This window comes from Anomaloglossus baeobatrachus, chromosome 6 (assembly GCF_048569485.1).
Source record: "Anomaloglossus baeobatrachus isolate aAnoBae1 chromosome 6, aAnoBae1.hap1, whole genome shotgun sequence".
Classification (NCBI taxonomy): Eukaryota; Metazoa; Chordata; class Amphibia; order Anura; family Aromobatidae; genus Anomaloglossus; species Anomaloglossus baeobatrachus.
In genome coordinates this window covers 495,071,322-495,085,126 of record NC_134358.1, presented here as the reverse complement: position 1 = coordinate 495,085,126, position 13,805 = coordinate 495,071,322, and the positions used below count along the sequence as shown (strand labels likewise).

The 13,805-nt window shown below is 45.9% G+C and overlaps 1 protein-coding gene across 3 annotated transcripts in view; it reads left to right on the top strand.

Moving 5' to 3' along the window:
• Positions 1–13,805, top strand: part of XYLB (xylulokinase) — a 342,255-nt gene that overhangs the window by 93,424 nt on the left and 235,026 nt on the right. The gene's annotated exons all lie outside the window — the stretch shown is intronic.

The window sequence follows — 13,805 nt, the reverse complement described above, 5'->3', positions numbered from 1 at the left end:
AATATTTTGTTGCGAATCCTTTGGAGGCAATCACTGCCTTAAGTCTGGAACCCATGGACATCACCAAACGCTGGGTTTCCTCCTTCTTAATGCTTTGCCAGGCCTTTACAGCCGCAGCCTTCAGGTCTTGCTTGTTTGTGGGTCTTTCCGTCTTAAGTCTGGATTTGAGCAAGTGAAATGCATGCTCAATTGGGTTAAGATCTGGTGATTGACTTGGCCATTGCAGAATGTTCCACTTTTTTGCACTCATGAACTCCTGGGTAGCTTTGGCTGTATGCTTGGGGTCATTGTCCATCTGTACTATGAAGCGCCGTCCGATCAACTTTGCGGCATTTGGCTGAATCTGAGCTGAAAGTATATCCCGGTACACTTCAGAATTCATCCGGCTACTCTTGTCTGCTGTTATGTCATCAATAAACACAAGTGACCCAGTGCCATTGAAAGCCATGCATGGCCATGCCATCACGTTGCCTCCACCATGTTTTACAGAGGATGTGGTGTGCCTTGGATCATGTGCCGTTCCCTTTCTTCTCCAAACTTTTTTCTTCCCATCATTCTGGTACAGGTTGATCTTTGTCTCATCTGTCCATAGAATACTTTTCCAGAACTGAGCTGGCTTCATGAGGTGTTTTTCAGCAAATTTAACTCTGGCCTGTCTATTTTTGGAATTGATGAATGGTTTGCATCTAGATGTGAACCCTTTGTATTTACTTTCATGGAGTCTTCTCTTTACTGTTGACTTAGAGACAGATACACCTACTTCACTGAGAGTGTTCTGGACTTCAGTTGATGTTGTGAACGGGTTCTTCTTCACCAAAGAAAGTAGGCGGCGATCATCCACCACTGTTGTCATCCGTGGACGCCCAGGGCTTTTTGAGTTCCCAAGCTCACCAGTCAATTCCTTTTTTCTCAGAATGTACCCGACTGTTGATTTTGCTACTCCAAGCATGTCTGCTATCTCTCTGATGGATTTTTTCTTTTTTTTCAGCCTCAGGATGTTCTGCTTCACCTCAATTGAGAGTTCCTTAGACCGCATGTTGTCTGGTCACAGCAACAACTTCCAAATGCAAAACCACACACCTGTAATCAACCCCAGACCTTTTAACTACTTCATTGATTACAGGTTAACGAGGGAGACACCTTCAGAGTTAATTGCAGCCCTTAGAGTCCCTTGTCCAATTACTTTTGGTCCCTTGAAAAAGAGGAGGCTATGCATTACAGAGCTATGATTCCTAAACCCTTTCTCCGATTTGGATGTGAAAACTCTCATATTGCAGCTGGGAGTGTGCACTTTCAGCCCATATTATATATATATAATTGTATTTCTGAACATGTTTTTGTAAACAGCTAAAATAACAAAACTTGTGTCACTGTCCAAATATTTCCGGACCTAACTGTGTGTGTGTATGTGTGTGTATATGTGTATATATATATATATATATATATATATATATATATATATATATATATATATATATATATATATATATATATATATATATATAATATATATATATAATATAATATATATATATATAATATATATATAATGTGTGTGTGTATATATGTATGTATTTGTGTGTGTGTGTATGTAATATAAATACCCCGTGCCTTGTGAAAGTATTCAGCTCCCTTGAATTTTTAAACCTTTTCCCACATTTCAGGCTTCAAACTTAAAGATAAAAATTTTAATGTTATTGTGAAGAATCAACAAGTGGGACACAATTGTTAAGGTGAATGAAATTTATTGTTTATTGTAAATTTTTGTAAAAAATAAATAACTGAAAATTGGGGCATGCAATATTATTCGTCCCCTTTACTTTCAGTGCAGCAAACTCACTCCAGAAGTTCATTGAGGATCTCTGAATGATCCAATGTTGTCCTAAATGACTGATGATGATAAATATAAGCCACCTGTGTGTAATCAAGTCTCCGTATAAATGTACCTGCTCTGTGATAGTCTCAGTACTCTGTTTAAAGCACAGAGAGCATCATGAAGACCAAGGAACACAACAGGCAGGTCCATGATACTGTTGTAGAGAAATGTACAGTCGGATTTGGTTACAAAAAGATTTCCAAAACTTTAAACATCCCAAGAAGCACTGTGCAAGCGATTATATTCAAATGGAAGGAGTATCATACCACTGCCAATCTACCAAGACCCGGCCGTCCACCCAAACTTTCATTTCAAACCAGGAGAAAACTGATTAGCGATGCAGTCAAGAAGCCCATGATCACTCTGGATGAACTGCAGAGATCTACAGCTGAGGTGGGAGAGTCTGTCCATAGGACAACAATCAGTCGTACACTGCACAAATCTGGCTTTTGTGGAAGAGTGGCAAGAAGAAAGCCAATTCTCAAAGATATCCATAAAAAGTGTTTAAAGTTTGCCACAAGCCACCTGGGAGACACACCAAACATGTGGAAGAAGGTGCTCTGGTCAGATGAAACCAAAATCAAACTTTTTGGGCACAATGCCAAACGATATGTTTGGTGAAAAGTAACAAGTTCATCACCCTGAATACACCATCCCCACTGTCAAACATGGTGGTGGCAGCATCATGGTTTGGGCCTGATTTTCTTCAGCTGGGACAGGGAGGATGGTTAAAATTGATGGGAAGATGGATGGAGCCAAATACAGGACCATTCTTGAAGAAAACCTGTTGGAGTCTGCAAAAGACCTGAGACTGGGACAGAGATTTGTCTTCCAACAAGACAATGAACCAAAACATAAAGCAATATCTACAATTAAATGGTTCACAAATAAACGTATCCAGGTGTTAGAATGGCCAAGTCACAGTCCAGACCTGAATCCAATCAAGAATCTGTGGAAAGAGCTGAAAACTGCTGTTCACAAACGCCTCCATCCAACCTCACTCAGCTCCAGCTGTTTGCAAAGGAAGAATGGGCAAGAATTTCAGTCTCTCGATGTAAAAAACTGATAGACACATACCCCAAGCGACTGCAGCTGTAATCGCAGCAAAAGGTGGCGTTACAAAGTAGTAACTTAAAGGGGACGAATAATATTGCACCCCCCAATTTTCAGTTATTTATTTTTTTTTATAAAAGTTTAAAACAAGCAATACATTTTGTTCAACTTCACAATTGTGTCCCACTTGTTGTTGATTCCTCTCCATAACATTACATTTTTTATCTTTATGTTTGAAGCCTGAAATGTGGAAAAAGGTTGAAAAAGGGGGGCCGAATACTGTGTGTGTGTGTGTGTGTGTGTGTGTGTGTGTGTGTGTGTGTATGATACATATACTAAAGTTCAAAAGTTTGGGGTCACCTAGACAATTGTCTTTTCCTTGATGATGAGTTGCATAATGAATAGAAAATATAGTCCAGACATTGTCTACTTTAGAAATAATGACTTTTACTTGAAAAAATAATTTTCTCCTTCAAACTTGGCTTTCGTCACAGAATGTTCCCTTATAATTACAGCTTTGCAGACCTTTGGCATTCTAGCTGTTAATTTGCGGAGGCAATCTGATGATATTTCACTCCATGTTTCCAGAAGACCCTCTCACAAGTTTGATTGTCTTGATGGGCACTTTTTGCGCACCATACGGTCAAGCTACTCCCACAACAGCTCTATAGGGTTGAGATCTGGTGACTGGGCTGCGACTCAATTAGATAGAATACCAGCTGTCTTCTTCTTGCCTAAATAGTTCATGCATAATTTGGAGGTGTGCTTTGGGTCATTGTCCTGTTGTAGGATGAAATTGGCTCCAATCAAGCGCTGTCCACAGGGTATGGCATGGCTTTGCAAAATAGAGTGATAGCCTTCCTTATTCAAAATCCCTTTTACCTTGTACAAATCTCCCACTTTACCAGCACAAAAGCAAACCCAGACCATCGCATTACCTCCACCATGCTTGACAGATGGCGTCAGGCACTCTTCCAGCATCTTTTGAGTAGTTCCGCGTCTCACAAATGTTCTTCTGTGTGATCCAAACTCTTCAAACTTCGATTCGTCTGTCCATAATACTTTCTTCCAATCTTCCTCTGTCCAATGTCTGGGTTTTTTTTTTTTTTTTTTTGCTCATATTTATCTTTTCCTTTTTATTAGCCAGTCTCAGATATGTTTTTTTCTTTGACACTCTGCCCTGAAGGCCAACATCACAGAGTCGCCCCTTCACTGTAGACCTTGACACTGGCATTTTGCGGGTACTATTTAAAGCTGCCAGGTGAGGACCTGTGAGGCGTTGATTTCTCAAACTAGAGACTCTAATGTACTTGTCTTGTTGCTCAGTTGTGCAGCGCGGCCTCCCACTTCTCTTTCTACTCTAGTTAGAGCCTGCGTGTGCTCTCCTCTGAAGGGAGTAGTACACACTGTTGTAGGAAATCTTCAGTTTCTTGGCAATTTCCCGCATGGAATATCCTTCATTTCTAAGAACAAGAATAGACTGTCGAGTTTCACATGAAAGTTCTCTTTTTCTGGCCATTTTGAGTGTTTAATGGAACCAACAAATGTAATGCTCCAGATTCTCAACTAGCTCAAAAGAAAGGTCAGTTTTAAAGCTTCTCTTATCAGCAAAACTGTTTTCAGCTGTGCTAACATTCTTGCACAAGGGTTTTCAAGAGATTTCTAATCATCCATTAGCCTCCTAACACAGTTAGCAAACACAATGTACCATTAGAAGATTGGAGTGGTGGTTTTTGGAAATGGGCCTCTATACACCTATGTAGATATTGCATTAAAAACCAGATGTTTGAAGCTAGAATAGTCATTTACCACATTAACAATGTATAGAGAGTATTTCTGTTTAATGTTGGCTTCATTGAAACATAAACTTATGAACTGTAGTGTGTGTGTGTGTGTGTATAATTTATTTAGTTATATATAATACTGTATATATATGTGTGTGTGTGTGTGTATATAATATATAATATAATATAATATAATATATATATATATATATATATATATATATTGTGAGGTAGCGTGGTCGGCTGCGCAGCAGAAGACACGGGATCCAGGCATTAAGGTTCACAGCACACGGTTTAATGTCCAAACAAAAGTCCACAACAATATACATGTGCCTCTCCAGCAGAGAACTCAGGGAGTTGTGATCACTCCCTCGCACCCAGGACACCTGCCCTTGTTCCTGTTTCCATTTAACCCTTCCTTCAGCCTGTAGGGAAACAGCATTAACCCTAGAGTGGATTTACTTTCTATCATGGAGTGAGCACAACCGGGGCGAGACATACCGGCCGTCATAGATAACCCCGGTCACAGTCTCACACACCCCCCCTCAGTTCAAGCGTGCGGGGTTGAACTCCCGCCATCAAACACGGGCCGCGGGACAAGGCATCGGCGTTGCCCTGCAACCTACCGGCCCGGTGTTCAACCGTAAACCGGAAGTTCTGCAGAGAAAGGAACCACCGGGTAACCCGGGCATTCCGTTCCTTGGCAGACCTCATCCAGACCAGTGGAGAGTGATCCGTCACCAAGCGAAACTGCCGTCCCAGCAGGTAATAGCGTAGGGACTCCAAGGCCCACTTGATCGCCAGGCACTCCTTCTCCACTACGCTATAATTCCGCTCGGGAGGGGTGAGCTTCCTACTTAAGAAGGTGACGGGGTGTTCCTCCCCCTGAACCACCTGAGACAGCACTGCCCCCAGGCCGACCTCTGAGGCGTCAGTCTGTACTATGAACTCCTTCCGGAAATCAGGGTGTACAAGAACGGGCTGTCCGCACAGGACCCCCTTCAGGGCCCGGAAGGAGTCCTCGGCCTGCGGAGTCCAGCGCACCATGACGGACTTCTTGCCTTTGAGAAGGTCCTTCAAGGGGGCTGATAGTCCCGCAAAATCCTTTACAAACCTCCTGTAGTACCCCACGATACCCAGGAAGGCCCTAACCTGCTTCGTGGTCAGGGGTCTAGGCCACTTCTGGATCGCCTCAACCTTGGTAATTTGGGGCTTGATCACTCCTTGGCCTATCACGTAGCCCAAGTAGCGGGCTTCCGTGAGTCCCAACGCACATTTCTTGGGATTGGCTGTCAATCCGGCTGTTCGAAGCGCGTCCACCACCGCTTGTACCTGTTCCAAGTGGGTCTGCCAATCGGAGCTGTAAATAATGATGTCATCAAGGTACGCTGATGCATACGCCTGGTGGGGTTCCAGCACTAAGTCCATCAACCTCTGGAACGTGGCCGGAGCGCCATGTAACCCAAAAGGCAAGACAACATAGTGGAAGAGACCCTCCGGCGTAACAAAAGCGGTTTTCTCCTTGGCGGACTCCGTCAGTGGCACCTGCCAGTACCCCTTGGTCAGGTCGAGCGTGGTAAAATATCGCGCCTGTCCCAGCCTGTCAATCAGCTCATCCACCCGGGGCATGGGGTAGAGATCGAACTTGGATATTTCGTTCAATCTCCTAAAGTCATTGCAGAACCTAAAGGAGCCATCGGGTTTTGGTATTAGGACAATCGGACTAGCCCATTCACTCCGGGATTTTTCGATGACCCCCAGGCGTAACATTGTCTTCACTTCCTCTGATATGGCTTGTCGTCGAGCCTCCGGTACCCGGTATGACTTCAGGCGTACCTTCAGGTGAGGCTCGGTGACAATGTCATGTCGTATCAGACTGGTCCTACCGGGCAGGTCGGAGAAGACATCGGGGTTCTGCTGAACCAACCGTCTGGCCTCTCGCCTCTGTGTCTTGGTGGGGGCTTCTCCAATCCTTACTTCCGGTTCGTCCTCTCCGGAGGTCGCTGGAGCCGGATGTGAACGACCCGAAGAGGAGGGAGATGGGGAAAAAACAGCCATCAGGCTTTCCCGTTCCTGCCAAGGTTTTAATAGGTTGACATGGTATATTTGTTCAGGTTTCCGCCTACCGGGCTGCAATACTTTATAGTTAACCACCCCGACTCTTTCCTTTATCTCGTAGGGGCCTTGCCACTGAGCAAGGAATTTACTCTCCGCCGTGGGGATTAATACCAACACCCGATCCCCGGGTTTAAAGGTCCGCACGGTGGCTTGTCTATTGTAGCGGCCGCTTTGCGCGGCCTGAGCCTCCTGTAAATGCTCCTTCACAATTGGCATGACCGCGCTTATGCGGTTCTGCATTCCTAAAATGTGTTCAATCACACTTTTATGGGGGGTGGGCTCTTGCTCCCATGTTTCCTTTGCCAGGTCCAACAATCCCCGGGGATGTCGCCCGTATAACAATTCAAAAGGCGAAAACCCCGTGGATGCCTGTGGCACCTCACGGATGGCAAACATCAAATAGGGAAGCATCATATCCCAGTCTTTCCCGTCTTTTGAAATCACCCTTCTGAGCATGGTTTTCAGGGTTTTATTGAAACGCTCGACTAAACCGTCCGTTTGAGGATGATACACAGACGTACGCAACTGCTTGATCTGGAGTAGCCGGCATAGCTCTTTGGTCACTTTAGACATGAATGGGGTCCCCTGATCCGTAAGGATCTCCTTGGGCAACCCCACCCGGCAGAACACAGCAAACAACTCCCGAGCTATAAGCTTTGCTGTAGTATGTCTGAGAGGTATCGCCTCGGGATACCGGGTGGCATAGTCAACGATCACTAGGATGTGTTGGTGCCCTCGAGCGGACTTTACGAGGGGCCCCACCAGATCCATCCCTATCCGTTCAAAAGGGACTTCTATAATGGGTAACGGTACCAACGGACTGCGAAAATGGGTCAGGGGTGCGGTAAGCTGACACTCCGGGCAGGTTTCGCAGAACCGTTTTACCTCCCCAAAGACCCCGGGCCAATAGAACCTTTGCAATATTCGCTCCTGCGTTTTCTTGACCCCTAGGTGGCCACTCATCAGGTGTTTATGAGCCAAGTCGAGGACCCGCCGGCGATGCGGCTGGGGCACCACCAACTGCTCTACCCCCACGCCCCGTATTTCATCTACCCGGTAGAGTAAATCCTGCTTAAGAGTGAAATCGGGGTACCTTACCTGGGCACCGGGCAGCTGTGCCACCCCGTCAATTACTGTCATCCGACTCTGGGCATGTATTAATGTAGGGTCCTGGAGTTGGGCTGTCCCAAACGTATCCGGGGACGTCTTCAACTCCGGGATGGGTTCGACCGTCTCAGCCTCTCCTGCCAATACCTCTAGGGGCGACCTATCGGGTTCACATTCTGTCCCTATCATGGGGACCCCTACGGCAGGTGTCCCGGATTCAGGATTGTAGGGCTCAGGTCCCGGACTGACCATATCTGAGGAGACTTAGGGGGTCCCTTCCATAAAGTCCAAAAATAGGGCAGATCCCTTCCTAGGATCACGTCATAGGGAAGAGTGTTAAGAAGTCCCACCTCATGTTGCACCTGACCGCAAGGTGCTGTGATGGTGACAATCCCCGTGGGATAGTCTCGGCGGTCCCCATGTATGCAAACCACCCCCACGGTACGTCCTGTGGCCTTTACTTTAGCCCTCAAGGTGGATCGCACCAGGGTCACTAAGCTTCCGGAATCCAACAATCCTGTAACCGGACATCCATTCACCTGTATTTGGCACAAGTGGGGCTCAGTCTCTGGGGAGACCAGGTCAGCGGTACACACCACCTGAGCATACATTGAACCCCGCCGGGTAACCCCACAATCCATGGGCTCCGTGGTCAGTGGACACTGGGCTTCCATATGTCCCACCCGCTGGCACCGCCAACATCTAATAGGGAAGGAAACCCCCTTGACAAGTTGTCGTTTAGGGTACAGAACCTTCCGGACCTCAGGAACGGCGGGCACGGCCTCAGCCGGGACGGTAGCGGACTCCTGCACCGTTGTCAGCGGTGGGTCCTTGGCCCTAGGCTTGGAGGGGCAGGACCGACGGGCGGTACGCAAAGTCTCAGTGTCCCGTATCAAGTCCTGCGTAGCCACATGCCGCTCTACCAGGGACACTAATTGGTCCAGGGTACTCGGGTCACCCTGTCCTACCCACCGTTGAATGATGACGGGTAAAGTACGCACAAAACGATCCACTACTACCCTTTCCACCATTTGCGCCGGGCTCAGAGTGTCAGGCTGCAACCACTTTTTTACAAGATGCAACAAGTCATAGGCCTGGGAGCGTACGGGTTTGGCTTCCTCATAGAACCACTGATTAACCCGCTGAGCCCGTACATAGGTATTCACCCCCAACCGAGCCAGTATTTCGGCTTTCAGGGTCGCATAGTCAATGGCGTCCTCGGTACAGAGGTCCAGGTACGCTTTTTGGGGTTCCCCCGTCAGATAGGGCGACAATACCTCAGCCCACTGGGGGGTCGGCAGCTTTTCCCGCTCAGCCACCCGCTCAAACACCGCCAGGAACGCTTCCACATCATACCCCGGGGTCATCTTTTGCAACGCTTGTCTCACCGCTTTCCGGACGCTGCCGTCGTCACCCGGTCCCGGGGTTGTTGCTGCCGGTCCGGCACGGATCGACTTGGCCAGGAGGACCATCTGTTCTTGGTGCCTCTGTTCCTGCAATTTCAAGGATTGCTGGTGCTGTTGCTGCTGATGATCCAACGTCCGGAGCAGGTGTGTATTCATCTGTTGTTGCTGTGCAGTAGCCTGAGCCAGCTGCTTTAGTATGTCCTCCATGGCATTGCCGGGTTTGGGCTGTAGTATAGCCGCTTGAATCCAGGACATGTGCTACCGGGTCACCAGAAATGGAAGCTACACCTCACCGGGCTGGCATGCCCGCCGATTCTCCACCATATGTGAGGTAGCGTGGTCGGCTGCGCAGCAGAAGACACGGGATCCAGGCATTAAGGTTCACAGCACACGGTTTAATGTCGAAACAAAAGTCCACAACAATATACATGTGCCTCTCCAGCAGAGAACTCAGGGAGTTGTGATCACTCCCTCGCACCCAGCACACCTGCCCTTGTTCCTGTTTCCATTTAACCCTTCCTTCAGCCTGTAGGGAAACAGCATTAACCCTAGAGTGGATTTACTTTCTATCATGGAGTGAGCACAACCGGGGCGAGACATACCGGCCGTCATAGATAACCCCGGTCACAGTCTCACAATAAATATATATATATATATATATATATACAGTTAGGTCCAGAAATTTTTGGACAGTGACACATGTTTTGTTATTTTAGCTGTTTACAAAAACATGTTCAGGAATACAATTATATATATAATATGGGCTGAAAGTGCACACTCCCAGCTGCAATATGAGAGTTTTCACATCCAAATCGGAGAAAGGGTTTAGGAATCATAGCTCTGTAATGCATAGCCTCCTCTTTTTCAAGAGACCAAAAGTAATTGGACAAGGGACTCTAAGGGCTGCAATTAACTCTTAAGGCGTCTCCCTCGTTAACCTGTAATCAATGAAGTAGTTAAAAGGTCTGGGGTTGATTACAGGTGTGTGGTTTTGCATTTGGAAGTTGTTGCTGTGACCAGACAACATGCGGTCTAAGGAACTCTCAATTGAGGTGAAGCACAACATCCTGAGGCTGAAAAAAAAGAAAAAATCCATCAGAGAGATAGCAGACATGCTTGGAGTAGCAAAATCAACAGTCAGGTACATACTGAGAAAAAAGGAATTGACTGGTGAGCTTGGGAACTCAAAAAGGCCTGGGCGTCCACGGATGACAACAGTGGTGGATGATCGCCGCCTACTTTCTTTGGTGAAGAAGAACCCATTCACAACATCAACTGAAGTCCAGAACACTCTCAGTGAAGTAGGTGTATCTGTCTCTAAGTCAACAGTAAAGAGAAGACTCCATGAAAGTAAATACAAAGGGTTCACATCTAGATGCAAACCATTCATCAATTCCAAAAATAGACAGGCCAGAGTTAAATTTGCTGAAAAACACCTCATGAAGCCAGCTCAGTTCTGGAAAAGTATTCTATGGACAGATGAGACCAAGATCAACCTGTACCAGAATGATGGGAAGAAAAAAGTTTGGAGAAGAAAGGGAACGGCACATGATCCAAGGCACACCACATCCTCTGTAAAACATGGTGGAGGCAACGTGATGGCATGGGCATGCATGGCTTTCAATGGCACTGGGTCATTTAAGGCAGTGATTGCTTCCAAAGGATTCGCAACAAAATATTGAAAATAAAAATATTTTTTTGGGGTTTGGTTTATTTGTCCAATTACTTTTGACCTCCTAAAATGTGGAGTGTTTGTAAAGAAATGTGTACAATTCCTACAATTTCTATCAGATATTTTTGTTCAAACCTTCAAATTAAACGTTAAAATCTGCACTTGAAATCTGTTGTAGAGGTTTCATTTCAAATCCAATGTGGTGGCATGCAGAGCCCAACTCGCGAAAATTGTGTCACTGTCCAAATATTTCTGGACCTAACTGTATATCTATATACTGTATACATACACCCCCATGCACACACACACACACACACACACACACACACACACACGCGCACGCACGTGTGCGCTGAAGAATGAGTAACCGTGTTTTTATAATGAAAGCATCCAATTTACAGCATTTAGGAGCACCTAAGCAACTGTTTTTTGTGATCGCCCATAATTTATCAACGCAACTACAGCAGAATTCTGGCGTATATTGCCTTAAGAAGACAGGAAATGTTTGCAGAATGAGGTGTTGCGCAAAAATGTTGTAATACTTTACTTTCCTGTCACATGGTGACTGGCTCAAAACTCGCCGAGTGTCAGGACTACTTCCGATACTGTTCAAACAGCAGAGTCTGACACTCCACACGATGCTGCTTTTGAGTTGCACAGACCGACTTGGGCGTCGAACGTGCTGTGCTCTTGTTAATAATTGGGTTTTCAGGAGTTAATCTCTGCTATCCCGTGGATTACTGCTTGAGTCACATATTGTGGGAGACCTATTAGTTGCCTCCATCCTTTTTAAGATGGTAGAGCCTGTTTTCCCATATCGATGACCGCTTTATGCGATCCCATTCCTTGTGCTTTGCTATCCATTTGCTGGGGAACATCTGTGTGCTGTTTGGTGTGTTGTGGAAATACTTTTGGTGTCTGATTATATCCTTTCTTCCTTTTTTAGTTTCCTCCTGAACACATATGGTCTATACATTTGTGAGTGATTGCTGTGAGTTTGAGTTTTGGTTTTCCCCGCGTCTGTTTTATTTATGTGGGATTTATCACTCCTGTCCCGACCCTCTCCTGGGTGTAGGTGCGGGACAATAGACAAGGGTTGTTCATCAGCTAGGGTAAGGCCTAAGCCACACGGTGAGAAAATCGGTGCGAGTAGTGCGATAAAACATCGCATTCCACTCGGACCAATATTAGCCTGTGTGTCAGCGCACATGAGCGATTATTTTCTTAGCCCTAATCGGACCGAGAAAGCAATCACAGCATGCTGCGATTGTAATGCGAGACTCTTCTCTCACACTCATTCAAGTGTATGGGGTGAGAGAAAAATCGCACTGCACTCGGTATACCGCGCGTGCAGAGCGAGAATCGCAATAGCCGGCTACGGAGGAGAGAGGGAGATAAATCCCTCCCCTCCTCAGTGCTGGCCCACCCCTCCTCCGTGCCAGCACACCCCCCCCGCAGCTGAGGTCCGCTCGCATGGTCGGACCTCAGTAGCAGGGACACTAGCATGACACTCGGCTCTGCTGTGCTGCCTTCCCCCAGGCTGAGGAAGGCGACCCAAACATCGTCACCTTTTAAACATACCTTTGGGATCATGGTCAGCTAGGGTTCCCCTAGCCTGAGGACCAGTTTAGGCTCCCCTGTTCCTAGTGATCCAGTCACATCTCGTGACATTTACATGCCAATTTTGCCCAGCTCTACCAAAAAGATCAGAGCTGATGCGCAATGGTGGTGAAAAGCCATATTGCATCTAATTCAGGATGAGCTGTAGTGTTCCTTGTGGCAGAAACTTTTAACCTGTCAAACGCTCCTGATTCTTTGAAGCGTGCGTGTCTTAAAGTACCACTCAGTATCACCCCATGTGAACCCCGGCACTGCGAGCCTGGAGACTGCTGGAAGGGCGCTGATATGGTAGGTGAGTATAGGCTGTATTTTACAGTATAGGCTGTATTTTAAATGGGGGAAACTTGGAATCAGAAGGGGTTGGCCTAATAGTGGAGAACCCCTTTAATGAATCGGGACGGAATGTCTGACTGAACACCACCCACCTCTCTCATCAAGATTGCCGGTCTTAATGAATCGGGGCTGTTGTGTTTTAGCAATAAAGTTGTTTTATTTTGTTTAAAACTAAAAATTTATTTTATTTATCCTCTTTTTAGTACATTTTAATAATATAACTTTCCCCAGTACAGAATGCATTCCCTTCAAGCCTGTAGACTTTCACAATATTACAGACATGAATTCTGTATTATTGTACATTTAACTAAAGGTCATATGAAGCAAGTAAACAGGTATTAACAGTTACTGTGTCCATGCCAGATTGACTGCTCTCCGATGCAGAAGCTACTGTACCTATTATTTTAATTGCCATGTAATGCTTCCTGAAGGCATATGACAAAAACAGCCACCTGCCTTCCAGTGTACCCGGCATAATGCCATTATAAAATAGCATAAAATCTAAAGCTGTAGAGCATGCTAAGTAAATTCTCCATGAGGTGCTTATTGTTCTAGTGCACAGGTGGGGAACATTTTTTTTTTCTGCAAAGGGCCATTTGGATATTTATAACCTTATTCTCAGGCCATACAAAATCGTCAGCTTTAAAAAGTATCCTATTTTTGGTGAAACATTTAAAGGGAACCCGTCCGATCCCTTCTGCCCTCCAACCCAGCAGAATTCCAAATTCCCTGCTAACCAGCCCTTTATAACGCTATTCACTAATGTGGATGTTTAAAAAAAACTAACTACTTATAAACCTCGCTTTCTCTATGCTAATTAGGCCTGTGACAAGTTG